Genomic DNA, 21068 nt, shown 5'->3' with positions numbered 1-21068 from the left:
ACACAGCACCTGTGAGCGGGATCCTACCACTGACTCACGCTGTGGTCACCCTATCTTGGTAGCTTACGAGAGGAAGGGATGGTGGTGGTTAAAGCAGGAACTGGCTGTGCCCAGTTTCCTCGTCGACAAAAGGGGAGAATACTCGTGGTCTTCATTGGGTTGCTGCAGCCCATGCACCAACCCATGAGCGCTCTGTGCCTAACTGTTGTCCCTCTCACTCTTTCCTTGCAATTGCATCCTACCTGTTCTTGGGTTCTGTATGTCTTTTCCCCATGATTGTGAAGCTCATGGTCAATCATTTATTTGAATCCCTGTGGCACTCACCATCTGGCTTATATGGGTCTTTATCGTTTCCTGCATGTTAACCTTATTTCTCAGAAGAGCATGAACTCTGCAAGGGCAAGCCAGATGCCTGGCATGCAGGGTTAAACTGTGAGCCGAATTCTTGCTGTCCACTATGGAAGGAGGCACAGATTGTTACTCTGATGTTCCGCTGTCTCTTCAGGAAAAGTTTCAGTGCATGTGGTGGGTTGGAAAAATATAGGCACGTATTACAAAAGACCCGAAAAGAAAATGTAGAATAACACACAACAGGTTTTATTCAAATGTTTATCTTATTTGTTTTTTAAAACATTTTATTTGTTTAATTGCAAGAGAGAGAGAACACAAGCAAAGGGGAACAGGAGAGAGAGAAGCAGACATCCCGCTGAACAGGGAGCCATCATGGGGCTCCCTTCCAGGAACCTGGTATCATGACCTGAGCTAAAGGAAGAAGCCTAACTGACTGAGTCACCCAGGCATTCATCAGATGTTTATTTTAAATAATTATTTTTGAGGTGTTAGTTTTAAGCTCTCTTCTGCTTTCATAGAGGTGCTGCTCCTTTGACATGCATCTTAGAAAGGAAGAGATCTTCCCTCTAAGGTAGCTGCAGTGCCCAGCCCCGCCCAATTTTCAGTCCAGCCTGACAAAGACCAGTGTTCTTCCAAGGGCTCAGACCCTTATCTGCTAGGTCTGGAACTTGTTGCTACATCTCTGTGCCATAACTGTTGTACTTGGTGCTGAGTGTGACAAGCCGTAACTCCTCCCACATCTCACATCAGATGGCCCCATTTGTGTGGCTGGGCTTCTGCCTGTTTCTGTTTCCTACTGAATACTTTCTTTGTGGGCTGGCACTCTGCCCTCCACCTAGCCCACTCACCCAGCTAGTCTAACTCTGTCCATGCCCCTCTCCTGGCAGGGGAACAGGGCACAGTCAGCCAAAAGGCTTCAACTTTCAGTGCTCTATGGGACAAGCTTAAGTTTGCTAAAGATTAAGGCTGGGATTAAGGTTAACTCAACTGTTGGGAAATGCTTCTAATGGAAGAGTAACTCAGAACCATGAACTTAGTGCCAGTCCTAACAACATGCTACTATTCTATACTGACTGCTGCCATGTTGATTCATTATGTCAGAACTTCTTGGACAGCAATAGCTTCAGTCAAGTTCAAATTCACTGAGCCCTTTGCTCCCTGGGCACTAGACAATTGGGCATCTTTCTAGAAGATGAGTTCTTGAGCCAGAGTAGATTCCAGCTTCTCACCCTTCATCTCCAGCTCCTACCCCAAGATCCTTGCACACCTTGGTGCCGTTTCCTCTGAGACCGGACTTCCTAGGATTTCCTTCACGGGAACTAGAGCTCAAAAATAAATCTAAGGATGGGAGAACACACCAATTCCTGCCATGTTACCTAGAGGCCTCCATCTTACTACAACAGCACGTTCAGAGTCTTTTAACTGAGTTCCAGAAGCTGCCATTGGCTCATCAAAACAGGGTGCCCTTATATGGTTTTCTATCCCTTGTTCCCCTAGCGCTGTCATTTCCAACTAAGAAGCTTTTTATTCGCTGTGCCTGTTTGCCAAAACTCATATAAATCAGAGCGGGCACTTTGCAAGACTTAGATTTGATTAATCTTAAAAATTTAGAAGCTGCATGAGTGGGGTTTGAGATTAAGTGTGCAAAGATGTTTAGAAGCAGCTTCCCCACCAGCCTTCAGATTGAGATGGATGAGAAGCAATACCGGGTTTGAGCTGCCCATAATTGAAAAAGTGTGTGCCCAGAATATCATATTTATCCTTCCTTTCTCCAAGAGCCATAACTTTAAAGCCTCTGTTAGAACCTCAATCAAGTGAATGTCTTCGACTGTAAGCATCCTAGATATTCTCAGCGTTTATGATACTTAAAGAACAGGGATATGAAGGCTGAGGATAAAAGGTACTGGGGTGGAGGAGAGTCAATTCCCAAATAGGACTGGGCCCCCAGGCATCCCTGGGAAAGTAGCATAAACCTGTAGAAGAGGAGCATTTGTGAGTGAGCGAACAATAGCAGGCAAATGCAAACCACGCCGATCTAATCTGCTAACCCGGAGTCTGCGCTCACAGTGGCCACTGTGGTCCTTCCAGAAGGCATCCAGGGCTAGCTGGCACCCAGCTGAGGGGCTCCATTCACCCCCTAATCTCTGTAAGTGAATGTGGTTCCTGAAGCTGTGAAACTTCAGCTGAGAAACAGCATTCATTCTAGCATTCAGCCAACCCCAGGCACCTGCTCCGTGCAGTCCTGAGCATGGTGTGGGGAGGAAGGCAGATACGTGTGAGAAACAGGTACTGATCTGGGGGAGCTTTCAGGAAGGGGCTCTAATCTCTTACCTGGCCACGACTCTGCTGTCCGACTGGGATTTGAACATGCTAATGCCCAATTGGACTTTTGTTCCCTGACCACCCACCCGTTATCTTCTTCTTTAAATGACATAATGCAGCCTCCCAACTCTAGACGACTATAGATGTGACCTTGGACTCAGAATCTCTCCAGAAAATTAACTCTGCTCTTCGCTGTCTTTGGAAAACCTGAATGTCGACGTTTAAAAGTTCTCCTAGTGTTCCACGTGAGTGTGTAGGTACTCACCCGCACCAGCCATACACAAACAATCCGCTCAAGGCATTGCTGGTTAAGCCCAGGCCCAGGGCTATACGGCCAACTTTCAACGCGAATCATAAATAAAACGTAAGTATTAAAAAGTTGGCAAGACCCTTAACATGAGGTTTTATTTTCACTGCAGCTCTGTGAAGTTTGAACAAGGGTCACACATAGTAGCCATGTGGAAGAGTGCTGTGTAGGAACAAGAAAAGGGCTGATTCTCCCTGTTCGTGTTTGTTTTTCAAAGGTGTAATGCAAAGAGATGGTATCGTGAGCAGAATGTTCTGGCCACTCACCGGAACTGGCGGAGATGGTGACACAAAGAGCTCAGGGGCAAGTTAACAGATCCCGGAGCTACTGTGAGCTATTGACAGCCAGCAGTACCTGGGGACCTCGTGCAGGGCAGTGTCCCAGCCTGCCTGGAGGTCCCAGATGGAGAGGTCTGGGGCTGATTCTGACGCAGGTAGTCAAGGGGCCTTACCGAGGAGCGTGCCTGCTCCGTGAAAACCTGCTGACCATCTGTATGGCTGGCATCTAGATCACGGGCACCCAGGGGTTCATTTGACTCTTTTCATATTTTTAAATTTTTGTAAAATGGAAGTCAAGCCAAACTAAACCAAAAACTCATACTTTCACGGTGTGCCTAATGTTCCAAACGCCCCCACATCTCGGAAACATAAGGAAAAAGACAAAGGGGAGGGTGGAATTCTCTTAGCCCCCAGTTCTTGGCTCCGTCTGGAGCTATGTGTGCCTTGAAATTCGTCTACACTTGTTGAAAAGCCACATAGGGGATGCTTAGTCAGAAGTCTGGCCACTTCGGATCAGACCAGATGACAGACTGACAGCCTCTACTTAGTACAGCATGTACTTTCGTCCTGGACCCTCCAGAGGACAGAAGAGGGGGCCCCGCCAGATCCACAGGTGTAGATGCTTTTTCCCCACTGGGTGCGGAGCTACAGTCAGAAATTCTTTTCCTAACATATGTGACTGATTAGAGCTAATATCTCATTTCTAATTCCATTGATTCCTTAAAAACAGCAAGTCCCAAAGACCATGGCTATTCTTAGCAATTTCAACTCCTCCCCCAGTGGGCTTGGGAGAAGGTGGCCAGAAGGGAGTCTGGTTAACGTGGGCAGCGAGTGTCAGTGGGACCCCACGTCTGAAGCACACGCCTGTGGTCAGAGCCACACAAACCCACACATGGGTCTCTGCTGCCTCCTGTCTTTCCCATTTCCAAGCCACATCTGTGGCAGAACTACCATTAATAACAGGAAGGCTCCTTTGCAGGCCCAAGAACTCTGCGACTTCCGCACTCCAAATGGGTCCCTCCTCCCTAGTCCTTTAATCTCCCTGTGGTTTGGTAGGAAAGCCTCTCCATGGCCCTCCTTTTTGCTACCGCAGGAGAGAAGGACAAAGTGTGGGCCCCATCCATCCCAGTAAAAGATTTTTCAATGCAGACACAGAAATAGCCCTGATCTCAGGCCCCTCGGAGGAAAATGGGAGAGAGGATGAAGCCGACTTGCCAGGTCAGCCCTTTGGGGACTGTGGGGTTCCACATAATATTGTGATGGCGTGCCCTGTGGTGGCCTCAGTGAGTGCTTGTTGGGCTGAATTGAATTAATCACAGAGAATGTCCCTCAGGATTCTATAGGTGTAGCCCACCCTTGTCTTAAGAGGCCCTGTGGCTTCACAGACAACGCCTCAGGCCCAGAAGGAACAACGTGCATGACTTAGTTCAGCACTACCCAGCCAGGAGCTGTGTGATCTCAGATAAGCCTCCTGACCTGAGTCTCATTTTCTGTCCCGGTAAGAACAAAAGCTTTGCACCAGAATTACTTAATGTTTTCTGTGACCTCTTCCAGCTTTAAAGAGAAAAGAATGAAGATTTGAGTCAACACTGGCTTTCCCTTAAGTCAAAATTTCCACCGAGTTGCCGAAGGCCACCATATATTTTCTGCATCCTGCTCTCTCTTCTTTGGGCTTTGAAAACAGACCAGGTTGAATGCAACCTCATGGTTCACATTCACACAGCAAAAATCAGAGCCCTCCAAAGCCAGCGCCAGGGATAAAATGATGATAAATGGAAACGAACTTTATCATCCAAAAATACCCCCTCGAACTCTGAAGAAATATTGATAATAACTCTCCATCTGCTGAATAAATCAGAACAAGACTGGAGATCCTACCCAACATTGTTTGAGCATGGAGGACAGCCAGGAAAGTACTAGAGTTTCATGAAAACTGATCTCAGGAGAACTGACATAAATAAAACATGTCAAAGTTTTAAAGAGGAAAAGAAAATAAAAGGGATAGCAGAAGTGTTTTCTGTTTATTATTATCCCCACTGTAAAGAACTTTTGTAGGAAGCACACAGGTCGGGGAATCAGGACGCTAGGCTCCCGCTCTAGTCTCCACCCCAGAGTCCCACCTGAGCTTAGCGAATTCGTTTCACCTCTCTATACAGGTTACCTTTCTTCGTGATTGTGAGGTGCAGAGGAAAAATTAGAGAAAACATAGAATAGGGGTTTAGGGGGTCCGGTGGTGAGAAGTGCCTAAAACTTAAGGTGTTCTGTGAATAAATTGCTTCGTTATTGACAAACAATATGGCGGCCTGACTCCGAGTCCCGGAGCGGGAGAGCTGTGCGAGCAGCAGCTGCTTTAGGGCGCCCCCAGCAGGTTGCCCCCGATGTTGGCACCCGGCTAGAGCCCATAATTTCTGGTCCCATGGGACCTTCCTGGGCTCTGCGCTCGCCTGGGGCAGGCAAGGCAGCCAGGCCTGCGGTGGGGATGAGCAGGACAGAACTGAGTGAGAAAGCTCAGTTTAGTCATCACTGCCAAGCTACCTACAAATGTTATTATTAAGCCCCCTCCCTCGCCCCTGCCCCGACAAGTCCCAGGTCTGTTGGGCAGGGCGCGGATTTTTGCAAGTGAGGCTCTCAGTTCTCCTGGCCTCTCACTCTCTTCTGTCTCAATACTCTGAGAAGCGGGTGTGAGGGGGCGAGCGTGGGTTCTCCTGAAGTCATCTCAAGGTGTGGGGTAGCCGTGGGTGACTGACAGTCAATTGTTGGGGTGTGAGAGCTCAGGTTAGGGGGCCCCCACCAGTCTGCAGAACTCTTGGCTTAAGGATGGATTCTTGGTGTCTCCAGTGACTATCTGGTATGTTCCCCACCCCCAAACAACGTCATAAATGTAGTCTACAGTCTAAATGACTAATCAGCCATATAAATGGACCAAAATATCTTCTGAGGCTAAAGTAAGAACAGCTGTAATGATTGTAGTACATAGTTGGGAACTCAAACTGGGGTAAGCCCAATAATTTATAGGTATCTCTGCATGTTTACATAAATGTGGTCAAATGCCAGAATTACTAGTACGTGTACCATATGGAAAATAAAAAGCACGCTTGTCGGGGGCGGGGTGGGGGGGACGCTCTTTTAGATATTCTGTCTGGGAGAGGACTTTGAAAATACGTGGCACAGAAAATAGTGCACACAATCTGAACCACATATAATAATCTTCGGGAGTTCAACACCACAAAAAAGTTCTTTTAAAAATTAGATTTTCTGACGTTTTCCTCTTCTTTATCACTTTTCCCTAGATCCCGAGCTTCTGATGGACTGTGGGAGGCTGCCGCGGCTGAGGTACATCACTATGAGTCCCGGACTTTGGGGATTGTGTTGGGGGGGGGGGGCATGGGAGTGTCAGAGATTGCGTTTTGTCTCTCTCATACTGATGCAGAGTAAAGGGATCCCCAAAGAGAAGGAAAAGGGAATTTATTTATCACTTGGTTTGTCAGCCATGCTACAGTCAATTTCCACAGATTTTAGGTGGGTCAGAAGGAAATGCATTATTTGAACAGAGTAAGTATTTCAGAGAATCATAGAATGTTAGCGTTAGAGGGAAATATAAGGGTCATTGTATTTTTACAAATGAAGAGCTGTTCCCCCAAAGTAAAGTGGCTTTTTAAAAATGTATTTCTAAATAAAATAAAATAAAATAAAGTAAAATAAAATAAAATGTATTACTATCAGAGCCACAAACAACCACATGAAAATATGTATAAGGAGAAAAAATAAGTGGAAGAGGAAGAGGTAAATAAGGGGGAGATAGTGGTTTCACAGAGAGAGTAAGATGGAGAGAAAGAGACAGAGGGAGAATAAAGAAATACACAAAAGATGTGAAGAGGCTGTCTGTAAGAGGGTGGAAACATGAGGAAAATACCATGATATATATCCCACCCCATGCTCTTTTTTTGATTTCCTCTATATAATGAGCCAACCCTCCACCTTACCAAATGGGACATCTTGGAAGAATCCAGATTTCTGGGCAGTCCTGAGCATTGAAAAGTCTGCCACCAAGTTTAACAAATAGATCCTAGTCTAATTTGGACAATGTCTGGAAGAGACCTGAGAAATCATGTTTTCATTTTTTGATTTTTGTGCTTTCTCCCCACTCAGCCACACCCAAACCATTCCGGAGTGATGGAACTCTGGTGATTCTAGTCCCAGAAAGAAGCTGCCTGCCCTGAAGCATCTGGCCTGGCGTCCTCATGTTGCACAGCTCATAGCTCATCTTTCTCTGTGCCCTGGGCAGCTGATCTGAATATAGAGTTTGCATGAACTTCAAAGGAAGCTGGCAGGATGGGGTTGGGGCCTTGCTGCTTTAATCAAGTTGGATTTAAAAACCTCTGGTTATCACGTAGAAAACTAAAACCAGCAACGGAGCGCTAATTGACAATGACTAAAAGGGAAATGGCAATAAAAAAAGGTGCAGGGAGCTCAAAGAGATTAGATTTAAAGAGGTAAAACTCTCCTAGGAGTTGATGATGGATCACCATTACTTCTTGCCTCCATAAAAAAATATGGCACATGGAGTAAGATAGACTCCTATAAGGTATGCCTCCTCTAGGGAAACCTCCTATAAGGTAAGGAATAAGATAGCCTCCTATAAGCCTCCTTTAAGATAAGCAAAAGCTCAGAAACATTGTTTCTACCTGCCTGTCATGGTATAGATATCCCTCCCTCCTTGAGCTTGGAGCTCCTCGTTCAAGCTTCTTGGGCCAATGGTGGGAGCTGTAGCCCAGGCCACTTCCCCCATGATTCTGTCCCTCATGGGGACATCACTCAACACCTGCCTCTTCTCTTCTGGAGCTCTGCTTCATAGGGGAACCATGTATGTGGAATGCATCCAACATTGACTTGAGTTCTGAATGACTTTTTTTCCCAAGCTGGACTCCTTCAGGGAAGCACGGAGTCTGGCACATAGTAGGTGCTCAAAGAGGTTTGTTGAATAAATGAGGGAAAAAGAAACTAGCTCATCGTTCTTGTAAACTTGCCCAGTACCAAGCACACTGTGAAGCACATAGATAATATCTGAGCCTCATTCACAACATGCGTTGCCTTGAAGACAAGATAGAGTCCCTATGGCTCAAGACTAAGGAGTTCATTGTGTTCTTTGTTGAGCAGATACTTGAAAGCTGTTCTGAAGCCAGAAGAAGGACTGAGGAAGAAGTACAGTGGAAAAGGAAGAGGCGACTGGGGCCAGTCCAGGCCATGGATGTCTCATCAACTTTTTCATGGATTTTTTTTTTTTTTTAGTTTTCTCCTTCTTATAAGACAACATGATTTCTAGGATCTCTCCTTCCCTCCGCCTCTAATAGATATCAAAGGAGTAACTGTTCAAAAATAGGACCCAAAGAGAAAGATCCTGAGAGATTGGATGTTTTTCACTCTCCTTCAGGGAGTTTATTCAGATCACATACACACAGAGAAACAGCACCCCTTTTCCCCACCCCACTCCCAGTCCAAGTCTGCTGCTGCGTAGTCCTCTCTAGCCAAAGATGGGACCAAGAGGCAGGTGTGCAGAATGCTTTAGGACTTTTTCCTGATGTCCTAAGGGGCAGAGGCAAAGGAAGAGAACTAGAGAGAACCAAAGACAAACCTCTCTAGGAATATGTATTTTAAAAAAATTTTTTTTCAAAAAAAAAAAATTTTCCAAAGAAGATACGTAAATGGTCAATAAATACATGAAAACATGCTCAACATGTCCTTCGGGAAATGCAAATCAAAACCACAGTGAGACACCACTTCACACTCACGAGGATGTCTAAAACAAGAAAGACAGAACATCACAAGTGTTGATAAGAATCTGGAGAAACTGGAACCCTTGTATACTGCTAGTTAAAATAGGAAATACTGCAGCTTCTTTGAAAAACAGTTTGGAAGTTCCTTAAAAAATGAAACATAGGCTTATGTGGCCCAGAAATTCCACTGAGTATACACCAAGAGAATTGGAAACATATGTCCACAGAAAAACTTGTACACAAACATTCATAGAAGAACTATTCATAATAACCAAAAGATGGAATGAACCCAAATGTTCATCAGCTGATGAGTAGATCAAAAGTTCTATATCCATACATGGGGCGCCTGGGTGGCTCAGTGGGTTAAGCCTCTGCCTTCGGCTCAGGTCGTGATCTCAAGGTCCTGGGATCAAGCCCTGCATCGGGCTCTCTGCTCAGCGGGGAGCCTGCTTCCTCCTCTCTCTCTGCCTACTTGTGATCTGTCTGTCAAATAAATAAATAAAATCTTAAAAAAAAAGTTCTATATCCATACAACGAAATATTATTTAGTCATGAAAGGAATAAAGCATTCATACCTGTCACAATATGGATGAACTCTGAAAACAAGCCAGATACAAAAGTTCATGTATTCTATGACTCCATTTATATGAAACATCAAACAATAGGAAAATACAGAGAAAAAGTAGATTTGTTACCAGGGGCTTGGGAAAAGGGATAATGTAGACTGATTGCTAATAGGTCAGGGTTTCTGTTAGGGGTAATGAAAATGTTCTAGAATTCGACATAAGATGCACAAACTTTTGAATATATTAAAACCACTCAAAGGTACATTTTAAACGGTATGTGCATTATGTATCAGTAGAATTTTGAAAGAAGGAGAATTTGATATTGCTAGAGGACAATTAGGGCTCTGCTGGGAACTCTAATCTCAACTTAAGTTTTTCTAGTTATAAAGAGCACCAGCCTCCTCACCACTCACCCCCCACAACTCCCTCCCCAACGCAGCCCACAATCCACAATCCTCAGCTACTCCTAGAGGAAAAACATATTAAGAGAGACCGCAGTGAGCAACTAGAGGAGGACTGAGACACACCTGGCATTAGCAGACATTCTCTGTGAGGGGGTGGGGAGGAGAGCGAACAGAGGAATGGGAGGAACGGAAGATGAGCTGCCAGATCACATGCTGAGATATAAGGGGGGCAGAGGGGCTCCAGAAAGGCCACTTTGGAATCCCTTCCCAAATACTGACTATACGTTAATGTGGCCAATATAATTGACACAAACATATGCGACCAGAAGATGGAAGGTCAGCTCTGAGTAAATGCGAGGCTTTCTGCCTCCTGCACCCCTATATGGGTTCCCACGTTGCTGGCCTAACCTCTCCCCTGGTTCAGGGGCTGCTGTGCCCCTGCCTTTAACTCCCTTCTCTCTCCTAGGACTTGTGACATCCTAGGAAGGGATGTCAGTATATTTCATGATCAGTTGTTTATTTAACTATGTACAAAATCAGCTCTAACAAATCAGACTGGTATCTAGGGAAGATGCTACGGAACCGACCGTCTTTTCGAAAATAGCTTTTATCATGCCTTTCTAGGCCAATTGTACCACTTAAAAAGCAAAAACCACATGGGTCCCTAATTATAAGATTTCAACGGATTCATAAAGAAAGCAAAACAGCACTGGAATACCAGGGTACCTTAAAAAATTAAGCAACAGAGTATAAGACACCAATGAGTACTAATTTCACAAAAACAGAGACATCGAGCCACATGTGCCTTCTGACGAACACATCAGCCTTGAGGTTGTCATGCCAAAAAGAACCCGGGCTGGGTTAAGTGGACGCATAGAGGCAAGAGGAACAGACTAAATAAACTTTGTTCTGGGGAAGCCATCAGCAAAACCCAGACCATAGGAGATAATACCACATATAAGTGATCCGGTTTCCTTAATAAATGAATTGTAAGGAAAAATAAGGAGATGGAAGAGAAAACCTATGGAATTGTAAGGAAAAATAAGGAGATGGAAGAGAAAACCTATGGGCTAAAAGATGCTTAAAAGGTGTACAGATATATATGTGTGCAAAACCACACAAACATTTAGGAATGCACACTTGAGTGTTAAGACTATTAAAAAGGTGGGAAGTCATTGTAATAAGTTAGGATAGTGATTATTCTGGCAGAAGAGAGGGGTAGTGGTTGAAAGGGGAGCATACTGTGGGCTTATCATGGGCAGGTGTTTATAGGAGTGCTAACCTTAAAGGAATTATTTCAACCTGTTCATTTGCTTTTTACAGTTTTCTATTACTTAGGTTATAACAATAAATTGTTTCTTAAAAAAAAAAAAAGATTTTATTTACTTATTTGAGTGAGAGACAGAGAGAGCACACGCAGGGCAGAGGGAGAGGGACAAGCAGACAGCCCACTGAGAAAGGAGCCCGTGGCAGGACTCGATCCCAGGACCCTGGGAACACGGTGTGGCCTGAAGGCAGACGCCTAACCGACTGAGACACCCAGGCGCCCACGAATAAAATGTTTATAAAATAAAAATTAAATTGATTCAATGAAGTCAGCTGTTACGGAAGAGATGGAAAGAAAACCCAGAAAATGAAGAGGAAAACATTAAGAATAACAGAGCAAATGTCACATTTATGACCGCAGAATTACTTTTTACAGAGAAAGCAGAACCTACTTCTCTACTCTAAAGTCCGTGTCACCCAAGACTTCCCTCTGTAAAATGCACAATGAATGTGGCCACCCGCAACTCTTTCAATACAATTAAGAAGATGGAAGAGCCCACAGAGGAAGGGTTGGAAAGGAGACTGGCTAGGTGAGAGTGCGTGTGAGTCGGCAGAATGTGAAGTATCCTCAGACCACCATTTGGCAGAGGCCTGGGAAGCAGCAGGGAAAGCATGGGGCACAGTATCAGTGTTGACCCTCATCAGCACGACCCCAGCATCCCCAGGAGCAGCTGGAGAAGTCAGGACCCGTGCAGGGAAATGTCAGCTGTGTCACAACCTTGGGAGCCGAGAAGTGAGGCCTCTGTGTCTGCCTGCCCACATGTCTGTCAGCGTGACATTTTGGGTCAATAAATATTCATCAGGATGCGCCATTTCAGCTGACCTCTGCCACCCCTGCTGCTGGAGGAGAAAATAAACAGGGCGTGTGGGTGCAGAGGACTTCTGCCCTTTTCAGAGCTGCCATTGTGCTCTGTGTGAGCCAAGAGCTCAGACAAAATTTTGCCTCCTTGAATCCCTTGGGACTTTTGCATCTACTATCTGGCTTAGAACCAACTCCTTGCCCGACATCAGCATGTCAACTATGAGAGAATAATATTCCAGGGGATGTTAGTAAGTCAGTGAGCAACACTGTCTACAGGCAACCCGCCTGTGGGAGAGTTCCCTGGGCACGGTTTCTTTCTTCCTCCTCTGTGCCCCCGGCACCTAGTTCCATATATCTGTTTGGCTTTTCTTCTCATTGCTATTGCCTACATATCTGTCTCCACCACTAGCCTGGGAGCCAGCCATTCATTCAATTTCTTTACTGAGCAATTCTTACGTCCAAAGCATTATGCTAGATAATGTAGCAAATAAAATAGTACTCATTGAGCTAAGAGAGAGATATTAGACAAACCTACAAATATATGTACACATGTTGTAAGTGATAAGAAAGAAAAGAAAAAGGCAAGACAAGTGATTATATAGGGAGACCTGTGTGATATTGCCAGGCCAGGAAAGGCTTCAGTGAGAAAGTGTTAAGTGGGGATCGGCCGGGCCAGCTGTGGAGAGCATGTCACTGGGCGGGGAGTGTGTCCAGAGCATGAGGGTGATGGAGACAAGCTGGGGATGGAAGGATAGGCAGGACCATAAGGTGAAGAACCTGATCGACTCTGATAAGGATCTTAGATTTTTAACATATGTGCCATGGGAAGGAGCACCCATTAGGTGACAAACGCAGTGGACAAAAGACAAAAGGAATGACAGAACGATGGACCAGAGCAGAGAAGGTGGTAATGGAGAAAAGACAGCAGCTCTGAGATGTCTCTGGGAAGCAGATTTGGTAGGAATGTGAGCAGTAAAGGTTCATTCCGTGACTTCTTGAAGAGCATGTGGGTAGCTGAATGTGCCACTGATGAGCATAACCCAGTATCCGAACAAGACAAGACTAGCATTTATGTGCACAAGTGCTGAAGCACAACTGGACTCATTTATGAATATTGATATAAAACCTCTAAATAAAAAATTGGCAAATCTGATCCAGTAGTGTACTTCTAGCAGCTAGCCTGTATTATGTATCAACATTTACCACACGATGAACACTGTCCTGGTATTTGCATTAACTTCTTAACTGAAGCATAACTTAATTACTTATATTAATTCATTTATCTCCATGACTACCACATAAGTACTATTATTATCCTCATTTCTGGGGTTCAGAAAAGGAACTACTTGAACTGTATCAATGTGAATGACTCTCCTGGACACAATAATAAATAGAAGAATCCAGAAACTTCTTCCCACATATGATTCCATCTATATGAAGTTCAAGAATAGGAAACCTATGACATCTATGGTGTCAAAATAGGGGTTACACCTGGGGGGAAATAGTGATTGGGAGGGAAAGTGAAGCAGCTTTCTTGGGTGCTGGAAATGTTCTTTTTCTAGATGTAGGTGATTTTTACATGATATATACATACCAACCCATTGTAAACGTCAGATTTGTGCACTTTACTATATATATTTTACCTCAGTTTTAATGAAAGGCAATGACATTCTTGGGAAAGGCATTGGGAAGACACAAAAATTTAATATCTTTATAGAGAAAGAACCCTGAAAACCAGCAAAAAACAATAAAAGAATTTAAAAATCAATCTATTAGCATATGAGGGACATAAATAGACATTTCACAAATAAAGAAATATAAGTAGAAAATAAATATATATGAAATCTATTTAAGTCAAAAACTAAGAATGCAAGTTAAATATTAATGAGATATTTTTCTCCTAACAAATTGATTTTTTAAAAAAGTTGATAATACCACGTGCTATGATAATGTGGGGAAATTCACACTCAAATGTTGCACATATAAATTGTTACCAATTTTCTCAAGCCAATTTTATTGAATGTATCAAGAATCTTTTAAACTGTAGAAACTTTATTTTTAGAGAGAGAGAGGGTGAGTGATGGGACAGAGAGAGGCAGAAGGGTAGAGAGAATCTTAAGCGGACTCCACACTCAGCATGGAGCCTAACTTGGGGCTTGATCTCACAACCCTGAGATCATGACCTCAGCCAAAATCAAGAGTTGGAAGCTTAACTGCCTGAGCCACCCAGGTGCCCCACTCAACTGTATATTTATTTATTTTTTTAAATTTTTTTTTCAGGTGCCCCAAGTGTTTTTATTTTTTTTTATTTTATTTTTTAATTTTTTATTTTTTATAAACATATAATATATTTTTATCCCCAGGGATACAGGTCTGTGAATTGCCAGGTTCACACACTTCACAGCACTCACCATAGCACATACCCTCCCCAATGTCCATAACCCCACGCCCCTCTCCCAACCCCACTCCCTCCAGCAACCCTCAGTTTGTTTTGTGAGATTAAGAGTCACTTATGGTTTGTCTCCCTCCCAATCCCATCTTGTTTCATTTATTCTTCTCCTACCCCCTTAACCCCCGCTGTTGCATCTCCACTTCCTCATATCAGGGAGATCATATGATAGTTGTCTTTCTCCTATTGACTTATTTCGCTAAGCATGATACCCTCTAGTTCCATCCATGTCATCGCAAATGGCAAGATTTCATTTCTTTTGATGGCTGCATAGTATTCCATTGTGTATATATACCACATCTTCTTTATCCATTCATCTGTTAATGGACATCTAGGTTCTTTCCATAGTTTGGCTGTTGTAGACATTGCTGCTATAAACATTAAGGTGCACGTGCCCCTTCAGATCACTACGTTTGTATCTTTAGGGTAAATACCCAGTAGTGCAGTTTCTGTGTCATAGGGTAGTTCTATCTTCAACATTTTGAGGAACCTCCATGCTGTTTTCCAGAGTGGTTGCATCAGCTTACATTCCCACCAACAGTGTAGGAGGGTTCCCCTTTCTCTGCATCCTCGCCAGCATCTGTCATTTCCTGACTCAACACCCAAAGAGCAAATAATCCAATCAAGAAATGGGCAGAAGGGCGCCTGGGTGGCTCAGTGGGTTAAGCCGCTGCCTTTGGCTCAGGTCATGATCTCAGGGTTCTGGGATCGAGTCCCACATCGGGCTCTCTGCTCAGCAGGGAGCCTGCTTCCCTCTCTCTCTCCCTTTCTGGCTGCCTCTCTGTCTACTTGTGATTTCTCTCTGTCAAATTAATAAATAAAATCTTAAAAAAAAAAAAAAAAGAAATGGGCAGAAGACATGAACAGACATTTCTGCAAAGAAGACATCCAGATGGCTAACAGACACATGAAAAAGTGCTCCACATCACTCGGCCTCAGGGAAATACAAATCAAAACCACAATGAAATATCACCTCACACCAGTCAGACTGGCTAAAATCAACTGTATATTTAAATGGCGAATCCACTTCTCTAAATTCGTCTTATGGAATTACTCCACAAATGTGTTTGTCTATACCCATGTTCACCATATCTCTTTTTTTTTTTTTTTTTTTTTTTTTTTTTTTTTTTTTTTTTTAAAGATTTTATTTATTTATTTGACAGAGAGAGATCACAAGTAGGCAGAGAGGCAGGCAGAGAGAGAGAGAGGAGGAAGCAGGCTCCCTGCTGAGCAGAGAGCCCGATGCGGGACTCGATCCCAGGACCCTGAGATCATGACCTGAGCCGAAGGCAGCGGCTTAACCCACTGAGCCACCCAGGCGCCCACCATATCTCTTGATAAAAGCAAAAATTTGGAAATTACCCCTGCATAGTTGGTTAGTGGGAAAATTATTGTATATTCATACAATAGCATGACATGCCACCTTAAAAAATAATGATGCTGATCAATATTTATTAGCATGGAGATGCCTATAATATATTTAATTTTTCTAATTGGGTATAAAATCATATGTTATTATGTGGGTATTCATACGCATGATATAGATAAATATGTATAATATATATTATATAATTATAACTTTATTAGCTGGATGTTATCTGCAGGTAGGACTATTGGATGATACTTATTTCTTCCCTATAATTTTTCTCTACCTCATGAATTTTTTTTTTTGTAAATAATAGCAATTTTATTTCTCCCTTTCAGACTTAGGTCTAATTTCCTTTTCTGTCTTACAGCACTGGCCAGACCTTCAGTGCAGTAGCAAATTTGCATAAGACTGAAATGCAAAGTAAGTGTATCTAAGGGTGCCTGGGTGGCTCATGGTTTAAGTGTCTTTTTAAAAAATTTATGTATTTTATTTTATTTCTTTTCAGTGTTCCAGAATTCATTGTTTATGCACCACACCCAGTGCTCCATGCAATACGTGCCCTCCATAATACCCACCACCAGGCTCACCCAACCGCCCCCCACCAAATCCTCAGATTGTTTCTCAGAGTCCACAGTCTCTCATGATTCATCTCCCTCTCCAATTTCCCCCAACTCACTTCTCCATCTCCCCATGTCCTCCATGTTATTTATGCTCCACAAATAAGCGAAACCAATGAATTTTTATAGTAATATATTTTACAATCCTTTGTGTGTGTGTGTGCATGTGTGTATACACAAAATTTAAAAAGAAAATACATCTAGCTAGATTTCCTGGCAGCTTTCATTTACATGCCTTGCCTATGTTATTTCTCCTTGAACAGCATAAGCTTCAAAAGATGGCAGTCACCATTCATTTAGTGGAGAATTTCTTACCGGGGGCATTGTTTTTCACCTTGATAGAGTAGCCTGAAGCTGCCCGATTCCTTCCAAATATCTTTTCTGAGTTTTGAGGAGTGTCCTACATTGTAACCCCCAAAGCAGAGCCAGAAGTTACTATCCTAGACTCCCTTGTTGCTGACATCAGACATGTGAGTTAGGTGTTGCCCATCAGAAACACCCATGTGCATCCTTAGCTTGGAAGCTAAAGCTACATGGAGGTAGACATGAATGGCATCCATCCCAGCTGAACATGACCACGGGAGACTCAATGGCTGAGGTCCTGGCATCCAGGACCAAGCATTATCAATGCAAGCTACAGTGTCTCTCCAAGAAAAGGAATGGTTGCCAAGTGTTGGCAGCAATGGTATTTTCACTGGAGCAAATTCTATAGTCTGATTTGGTGTTGTTTCTGGCCTCATCATTTCTAAGTCTGGTTTTCTTGCCCTCCAGGGGATCCTGGGAGTTGCTTAATATTTGTACAAATTATTTTTCTGCCTAACCTAACCAGAGTGGATTCTATTATTTGCAACAAAAAAAACTGTGTCTAATAGTCTTACCTTAGTTGCCGTTTTACAGATGAAGAAATTGGTTCTTTAAAAAATGCAGAAATTTCCCTAAGATTACATAGTAGTACAGAGTGAGGCAACAAACATGTCCAAGAATTTTTGAGTCAACTTCTAAGCTCTTTAGGAATTTAAAATTAAGGTATTTCAAAATTCACCATGAAACAAGTTCATCCATAAAAGCAAATGTTACCATTCAATGAATAGTTATTATGTACCAAAATTGTGCCTCAGTTGTGAAAGGGATCCTAGAAATCATCTAATCACCCTGATTTACAGATGGGGAGGCTGGGGCTTGAAACATGATAGAATTTGTCCAGTGTCCCTCAGGGCAGAACATGGGAGAAAAAATTAGGTTTGCTGACTCCCATTTCCTTTACATCAGTGGAGGATGAAGCCATTTCTTAACCCACATAGAAATGCTTATGTCTCCCAAGTCTAGTGACTAAATGAAAATCTTGTTTAAATGTGAGGAGACATAAATATTAAATGTATGAGGAATAACCAAATTTAAAATATTGCAAACCAGTTACATGGATACTCTGGGCCATGTCACCATCACCCACTTTGGGTGTAACTGAGAAGCTTAAAATAGCTTTTGAGGGAAATTCCATGAGAACATCGCCTGGGGAACTCAGATCACATTTCCATCTGGCTCTGACTTTACAGAATCCACAGAATTTAATTGACCAGGTTTGATGCAAGAAAACTATCTTTTCTGCAGAAATCGGGGAAGTTGTTAGATGCCTTGTTAATCCATAGAAAAATACAAGATTGACTGTCTAAATATTTTTAAATAAAAATATTTTAGAGTAAACATAACTATCTTCACATGCATAAAGAATAATTTTTGTGTCAATAAAACCCAAGATGTGTTTTACCCTCAGGACCATTTTTACTGACTCTGGGGAGAAAAAATCTTCTGTCATATGAAGAAAATTGAACCTTTAAATTTCTGATTCATTTCCCTTTAAATCATCCCAATATTGCTTTTTATGGGTTATGTAATAGCCAAACAGTCTCTAAGGGGCTATTAAAGCACTTCAAGCCTTGCTTCCCTTAAAATAGAATAATAAAATAAAAGTTAACATGGAGGAAGTGGTTCCAAGTGAATCTACTTGGTCTACAAAAGTTTGCAACAGTCTTACACTTGAAACATCTAACTGAGTTCTAAATTTTCAAAATTTTCCTTTTCCCAGGAAGAGTCCCCATGAAGACTGCTTGAGTGCTCAAAATTTATCTTTTATCAGAAAAATAAAGCCCTAAAACCAGAACACCCTGAGATGTTTTAGAGCGATGGCATTACACCAGTCTAAACCATATGTTTAGCCCAAGAGACAATTATTGGAAAACTATACTTAACTAAGAGTCTACTTTTTCAAAAACCATTGAGTGGTTCAAATAGTGGAGTGTGCAGTTTACTAAAAGTGAAATTAAGTAGAATCACACATTAATACAAAGGGGATTCTTCTTCTTTTTCACTATTTTTTAGATGAATGCCTCTGAATGGTTAAAAGAAATCAGGTATTTTTGTCTTGAAACTCTGCTTTATCTTAGTTTTCCCATGAATCTACTTACATGAACAACTTGGGTAATTTGGAAAGTTAATTTACGAATTTAAGAGTGAAGAAGACCTTTCTCAAACAACAGTTTGAAAACAGAAGAAATTCACCATAAGTTTCCCATTTCCAGGAAATTGGAGAACTGGCCATTCCAGTTTTTGGCTGGATAAAAACTACCTCGAATCTGAAGGCACACAGGCAAAGATAACAACACAACACCTTAAGCAGAAGTCAGAGGAAGACATTCAGAAGTTAACTAATTCACTTCCTAGTATTTATTCAGTGCCAACTCTGGAAAGACAGTATATTAGGCACTGGTGATATGAGTAAACTAGAGAGACATGCATTTTCAAAAAAAAAATCAGATGACTAGAGATTTGTTTAGGAGTGCCATGGTTTGGTAATAACAAATACTGATTCCAGGACTCCTTGGTGGCATGTTTTGTATTTTCAGAGAAAGGAAACATGGATGTACAAATACCCATTGATGATGGGACACCTGGGTGGCTCAGCTGGTGAAGCGACTGCCTTTGGCTCAGGTCATGATCCCAAGTTCCTAGGATCAAGTCCCACCTCAGTCTCCTTCCTCAGTAGGGAGCCTGCTTCTGCCTCTGCCTGCTGTTCTCCCTGCTTGTGCTTGCTCTCTTGCACACGCTCTCTCTCTCTCTCTCTCTCTCTGACAAATAAATAAATAAAATATTTTAAACAACAACAAATACCCATTGATGACTATTTTTAGTGCTGTGATATTCAATCAATATTTTGCATACCTAGTAGAGCTTTCCTTATCTGGGATCCAATGCTATAATCATCATAGCACATATGATTCACTCAAACTTTTGTCATTTTCCATTAGTCTGTGTCTCATCCTAACCTACTCACACCCAGCTTATCTTTGCCTCTTTCTTTACTATAAAAATGGAAGTCATTGAGGTAGAACTCTATCAATTCTTCTCTTTGCCACCTTCAAATTTGTTTGGGTCCTATAAATTTAATGTAATCTCAATAAGTAACATCCATGATATGTGGGAGGAAATTGAAAATGACATTAAAATATTTTAGAAATGTTAAAATGCAGGAGAAGATGTATATATATTCAAATAAATCTTGAAAATAATAAGAAATGAGAGATAATTAACTCTACTAGACAATACAATATATCTTGAAACGTCAGTAAATAAAAATGTTTTCTATTTAATAAAAAAGGAAAAACCAAGGGAATGGAATAAAAAGTGGACTCAAATATCTATAAAATTTTGGCTTATGATAAAGGTGACATTTCAAACTGGGTGAGGAGAGGAAGGAAGAATTCAAAATATGATGTTGGACAACTGGCTAATCCCATTGGAAAAAATATTAAACCATATTTCTCTCATCAAAAATAAATTCCAGATGTAATAAAGATATAAACATATAAAGGAAAAGGTTTAGAAGAACATAAGGAATAACAGCAATCTTATCTTATACCCTGAGATAACTGAAAAAAATAAGACCATAGAAACAACATGATTTTAAAACATTGAACATCAGGCAACAAAGGACAGTAATCTCTGAAAGATGGACACAGATGACATGAGACCAAGGATTGCCCAGCTCCACTCCTGGAGAGAGTTTCAAGGCTGCACCATAGGGAAGGGGAAACCAGGTATATAGTTCAGTGATCTTTCTACATTGAAGCAATGGAGCTGGGAGTCCAAAAAGACCAAGGCCACTGAAGCCACTATAGAGAAAAGGGCTGAACATAGGGAAAGAGCTCAGAGGTCTTCAGAGGATCCCCTTGCAGTATGCAGGTCAGTACTGCTCAGTAAATGTGTGTGAATAAACTCATAGAAGCCCCAGATACTGGGGAAGCAACCATGTGAAAAGTCTAGAGAGAATAATGCCTCACAAAGGGCTGGAAACCATTCCTGCTGCCAACTACCACAGTGGAAAAACCTCAAAACTCACAGGAAATCAGGTAAAGTACTCAGAAGAGTTTGCCTTATTAATGGAGAAAAACTAGCTTTTGGCTGAACACTGCTCTGGTTCTACCTAACAAAGCTAAACAACAAGCTTTA

The 21068-nt window shown here is 42.3% G+C and overlaps 1 long non-coding RNA gene across 1 annotated transcript in view; it reads right to left on the bottom strand.

The window, feature by feature from the left end:
• Window positions 1–8752: 8752 nt before the first annotated feature.
• Window positions 8753–21068, bottom strand: part of LOC131810065 (uncharacterized) — a 29461-nt gene continuing 17145 nt past the window's right edge. The window contains exon 5 of the long non-coding RNA XR_009345389.1: window positions 8753–9515. This is a non-coding gene — a long non-coding RNA (uncharacterized LOC131810065). The remainder of the gene's footprint in view (window positions 9516–21068) is intronic.

This window comes from Mustela lutreola, chromosome 10, assembly GCF_030435805.1.
Source record: "Mustela lutreola isolate mMusLut2 chromosome 10, mMusLut2.pri, whole genome shotgun sequence".
Lineage (NCBI taxonomy): Eukaryota > Metazoa > Chordata > Mammalia > Carnivora > Mustelidae > Mustela > Mustela lutreola.
The sequence above is the reverse complement of the archived record's forward strand: the minus strand, read 5'-3'. Positions and strand labels throughout refer to the sequence as shown.